This window comes from Balaenoptera musculus, chromosome 1, assembly GCF_009873245.2.
Source record: "Balaenoptera musculus isolate JJ_BM4_2016_0621 chromosome 1, mBalMus1.pri.v3, whole genome shotgun sequence".
In the NCBI taxonomy this organism is placed as follows: Eukaryota; Metazoa; Chordata; class Mammalia; order Artiodactyla; family Balaenopteridae; genus Balaenoptera; species Balaenoptera musculus.
In genome coordinates, this window is record NC_045785.1 from 83934103 (window position 1) to 83939928 (window position 5826).

A 5826-nucleotide genomic window follows, 5' to 3' on the forward strand; every position below is an offset into this window, starting at 1 on the left:
GACTTGGGTGGCTATTTCCTTTCCCATGTTAGGGAAGTTTTCTACTATAGTCTCTTCAAATATTTTCTCGGGTCCTTTCTCTCTCTCTTCTCCTTCTGGACCCCTATAATGCGAATGTTGTTGCGTTTAATGTTGTCCCAGAGGTCTCTTAGGCTGTCTTCATTTCTTTTCATTCTTTTTTCTTTAGTCTGTTCTGCGGCAGTGAATTCCACCATTCTGTCTTCCAGGTCACTTATCCGTTCTTCTGCCTCAGTTATTCTGCTATTTATTCCTTCTAGTGTAGTTTTCATTTCAGTTATTTTATTGTTCATCTATGTTTGTTTGTTCTTTAATTTTTCTAGGTCTTTGTTAAATGTTTCTTGCATCTTCTCGATCTTTGCCTCCATTCTTTTTCCAAGGGCCTGTATCATCTTCACTATCATTATTCTGAATTCTTTTTCTGGAAGTTTGCCTATGTCCACTTCATTTAGTTGTTTTTCTTGGGTTTTATCTTGTTCCTTTATCTGGTACATAGCCCTCTGCCTTTTAATCTTGTCTATCTTTCTGTGAATGTGGTTTTTGTTCCACAGGCTGGATGATTGTAGTTCTTCTTGCTTCTGCTGTCTGCCCTCTGGTGGATGAGGCTACCTAAGAGGCTTGTTTTTTTTACTATTTAAAAAGTGATTTTATTATAAAATAAAGCATATACGCAAAAGAGAGATAATGTATCACATATGTGTACAGTTTAAAGAATAATAGCAGCCGGCCGGGAGGAGCTGACAGGTGGCCCCGGGGATGCCAAGGCATTGGCCCGAGTGCAATGGCAGGTTGCATGGCCGAAGTGAGCTGGAAGGGCTTGGAGTGAAGAGCCCGGACAAATTGCTATAGTTTAGCCTGCGATGCTTATGATTAGAGTCAACAATTTGAAATGGCCAGCTCACCTGATACAGTTGTCTCTTCTCCACCAGCTTTCTTAAGGTGTGGCTCAGTTTATGAACCTCTTAAAAGCATTAATCTTCCAAGACCTGATAATGAAACTGTGGGATAAATTGGATCACTATTACAGAATTGTCAAGTCAACACTGCTGCTGTATCGAAGTCTAACCGCAGGTCTCTTTTGCACAAAAACATGTGGTGATGATCAGAAGGCCAAGATCCATGACAGTCTATACTGCACTGCTGTGCCCTGGGCTTTGGCCCTTGTATACAGGTGCATTGATGATGACAAGGGAAGGACCCATGAGCTGAAGCACTCGGCTATAAATGTATGAGGGGAATTGTCTACTGCTATATGCGTCAGGCCTATAAGGTCCAGCAGTTTAAGCAGGATCCATGCCCGACAACATGTCTTCACTCTGTTTTCAATGTACATACAGGGATGAGATTCTCTCCTATGAGGATTATGGTCATCTTCTGCTAAATGCAGTGTCACTCTATCTCCTTTACCTTGTGGAAATGATTTCCTCAGGACTCCAGATTATCTATAACACTGAAGAGGTCTCTTTTATTCAGAACCTTGTATTTTGTGTGGAAAGAGTTTACTGTGTGCCTGACTTTGGTGTCTGGGAAAGAGGAAGCAAATATAATAATGGCAGCACAGAGTTGCATTCGAACTCTGTTGGCTTAGCAAAAGCAGCTGTAGAAGCAATTAATGGATTCAACCTCTTTGGCAACCAGGGCTGTTCTTGGTCGGTTATATTTGTGGATCTCGATGCCCACAATCGCAACTAGCAAACTTTGTGCTCACTGTTACCCAGAGAATCAAGATCTCATAACACAGATGTTGCCCTGCTCCCCTGCATCAGTTATCCTATATTTGCCTTGGATGATGAAGTTCTGTTTAGCCAGACACTCGATAAAGTGGTTAGAAAATTAAAGGAAAATATGGACTTAAGCGTTTCTTGAGAGATGGGTATAGAACATCATTGGAAGATCCTAATAGATGCTACTGTAGACCAGCTGAAATTAAGCTGTTTGATGGCATTGAATGTGAATTTCCCATATTTTTCCTTTGCATGATGATTGATGGTGTTTTTAGAGGCAATCCCAAGCAAGTAAAAGAATATCAGGATCTTCTGACTCCAGTATTCATAAGACCACAGAAGGTTATCCTGTCATACCAAAGTACTACTATGTTCCAGCTGATTTTGTAGAATATGAAAAAAGAAACCCTGGTAGTTAGAAGTGATTTCCTAGCAACTATGGCTGTGATGGAAAACTATTACTTTGGGGACAAGCCCTTTATGTCATTGCAAAACTCCTGGCTGATGAATTAATTAGTCCTAAAGACATTGATCCTGTTCAGTGTTATGTCCCACTACAGAATCAATGTAACGTGAGCATAAGGTTTTCCAATCAGGGCCCACTGGAAAATGATTTGGTTGTTTATATAACGCTTATAGCAGAAAGCCAATGCCTTCAAATTTTCTTCAACACATATGGTATTCAGACTCTAACTCCTCAACAGGTAGAACCCATTCAGATCTGGGCCCAGCAGGAGCTTGTGAAAGCTTATTTCCATCTTGGGATCAATGAAAAATTAGGACTCTGTGGAAGGCTAGATAGGCCCATTGGCTGCCTCCATACATCAAAGATTTATTGCATTCTAGGAAAGACTGTGGTTTGTAACCCTATCATCTTTGACCTAAGTGATTTCTAAATGTCTCAGGATGTTTTACTGCTGATAGATGACATAAAGAATGCAGTACAGTTTATTAAACAATACTGGAAAATGCATGGACATGCACTTTTCCTTATTCTCATCCAGGAAGACAGTATAAGAGGTAGCCAATTCAATCCCGTATTAGATATGCTGGCAGCTTTTAAGAAAGGAGTGGTCGGAGGAGTCAAAGTTCACGTTGATCGTCTACAGACACTAATATCTGGAGCTGTGGTAGAACAACTTGACTTCTTACGAATCAATGACACAGAAGAGCTTCCAGAATTTAAGAGTTTTGAGGAACTAGAAGTTCCCAAACGTTCAAAAGTCAAACGACAAAGCAGCTCCTCCAATGCTCCTGAACAAGAACAGCAGCCAGATGTTACCACTACTAAATGGAAAAACAAACCCACCCATGAAATTCTTCAAAAACTGAATGACTGTAGTTGTCTGGCTAGCCAAGCCATCCTGCTGGGTATACTGCTCAAAAGAGAAGGACCCAACTTTATCACAAAGGAAGGTATTGTTTCTGATCACATTGAGAGAGTCTACAGAAGAGCTGGCAGCAAAAAATGTCGGTCGGTGGTGCGCCATACAGCAAGCCTTTTAAGTAAACTAGTGGACAGCCTGGCCCCATCCATTACTATTGCTTTAGTGCAGGGCCAACAGGTAACTCTGGGTGCCTTTGGACATGAAGAAGAGGTTATCTCTAATCCTTTGTCTCCAAGAGTGATTAAGAACATCATCTATTACAAGTGTCATACCCATGATGAGAGGGAGGCGATCATTCAGCAAGAACCGGTCATTCATATTGGCTGGATCATCTCCAATAACCTGGAGTTATTCCGTGGCATGCTGAAAATACGAATTGGCATTGTGTGAGGCAGTGCAGTAAGGCACATGACCAGGCTCTAGCATCCAGCAGAACTGAGTGCAAGTCCTGACCGCCACTCATCATCTCAGTGGCCTGAGGCCAGTGGCTGAACCTCCCTCCTGCTTTCATACCAGCCTCATTGTTTTGTGTGAGGTGAAACAAGATAATATGTTTAAAAGGCCTGCCACAACTGAGTAAAATATAGATGCTTCTTTTCATTTTTTTAAACATATTTTTGATTGTATTGAATACAGGTGTCACATAAATATGTTCTAATTGTAAAAAAGTCAACAAAAAACAATAATTGAGCGTATAGAGTAACCTAATATGTGACCAATTTGGGGGATGTTCAAGTGTTTGAAAAGAATATGTAGCCTGTCAGGTGCAAATACATGTGAATGTGTGTGAGTGTGAATAAGTGTTTAGCTTGCTAATTGTATAATTAGATCATCAATATCTTTACTATTTCTGTCCTACTTGACCTTCGATTGCTGATAAATTGTAAAATGTTCTCCTGATTATGAATTTGTCAATTTCTCCTTGCATTTTTATCCATTTTGCTTTATATATTTTAAAGCTTTGTTTTTGTCCATGTTACCATGTTTTAACAATATATCTTTCCTTGTGTCATTTATTTTGTAATTGAATTATTTTTAAAAAATTATTTTTAATTTCAAACATCTACAAAAGTATAGAAAATAGTATAATAAAGCCCATACTATTACTCAGCTTCAACAATAATAATAAAAAAAAGAACAACTTAAAGATACAGAAGCCCCTTAATCTCCTCATTTGTGTTGCTACCTAGTCCACTCTCATACTTCTATCCTGAATTTTTTGTTACTCGCCCTTGCTTTTAAAAACTTTTTCATTAATATAAGCATCCCTAAATTATTGTTTAGTTTTACCAGTTTTCATTTCCATATCTAGTAAATTAACTTTTAAGCATCAGTTTTAAATGTCCTTTTTTATGTTTAATCATGGTATTTACATGATATATCTCCATTCTTTTACTGTCAACCTTTCTGTATCCTTATATTTAAGATGTCCTTATTTAGGCAACATATAATTAAATTTTTATTTTTTCATCTAGTTGGACAAACTTTGTCTTTCAGTCGAAGTATTTAGTCCATGTACATTTAATATAATTACTGATATATTTGGAATTATATTTACTGGATATAACAACAACCTTAACCTAATAAAGTCTAATGTAAATTAATAGTTTTACCACTTCCCAGACAATGCTAGGATTTAAGAACACATTAAATCCATTTATCCCTTTCTGCTGTTTGATTTACTGCTGTCATACATTTATTTTAATTTTATATGTATGTAAACTTCACCACATGTTATTATTGTCATTTATATATTTAACTCCTGTTGCTCTTCATTCTTTCCTGCATTTCTGTCTTTCCATCTGGGATCATTTTCCTCTTGTCTAAACTCCTTCAGCATTTCTTTTAATATGGATCTGCTGACAACAAACGTTTTATGATGCCTTTATGTTTGAAGGATATTTTCACTGTGTATAGACTTCTCAGTCATCAGTAATTTCTTCCAGCACTTCAAGATATCATTCTGTTTTCTTCTGGTTTCTATGGTTTCTGTTGAGAACTTAGTTATCATTGTTGTAGTTTCTTTGAAGGTACTATGCTTTTTTGTCTGGCTGTTCTTATGGCTTATTCTTTGTCTTTGTCATTTGGCAGTTTTACTATGATGAGACTAGTAATGTCTGTATCCTTCTTGGGATTTGATATTGTTCATCTGTTTTGCAAATTTCTCAGACATTACCTATTCGAACAATGCTTTTGCCTCCATTTCTCCTCTAATCTATTTCTGTACTTCTGGAGCTCCAGTTACACTTAGAACTTTGCCATCTCCCATGTGTCTCTCACTTTTTTCTATATTTCCATTTTTTTTTTTGGTCCTTTGGTCTGAATATTCTCTGCCGACAGAGAATACTAGTATTTAGTATCTTACAGTACTAATTCTGTTCTTATTTGTGTTTAATCTGCTAGTAAGCTCATCTGTTGAGTTCTTAGTTTTAATTACTGTATTTTTCAGTTTTAGAATTTCCACTTGATTCTCTTCTTATGGATTCTGTTTCTCTGGTAAGGGTATCTTTTCATCTATTTTTTAAAAATTATTATTTATTTATTTATTTATTTGGCTGTGTTGGGTCTTCGTTTCTGTGCGAGGGCTTCCTCTAGCTGCGTCAAGCAGGGGCCACTCTTCATCGTGGTGCGCGGGCCTCTCACTATCGTAGCCTCTCTTGTTGCGGAGCACAGGCTCCAGACGCACAGGCTCAGTA

At 37.9% G+C, this 5826-nt stretch overlaps 1 pseudogene; it reads left to right on the plus strand.

Moving 5' to 3' along the window:
* Nucleotides 1-861: 861 nt before the first annotated feature.
* On the plus strand, nucleotides 862-3760 carry LOC118902682 (annotated as a pseudogene).
* Nucleotides 3761-5826: the final 2066 nt, after the last annotated feature.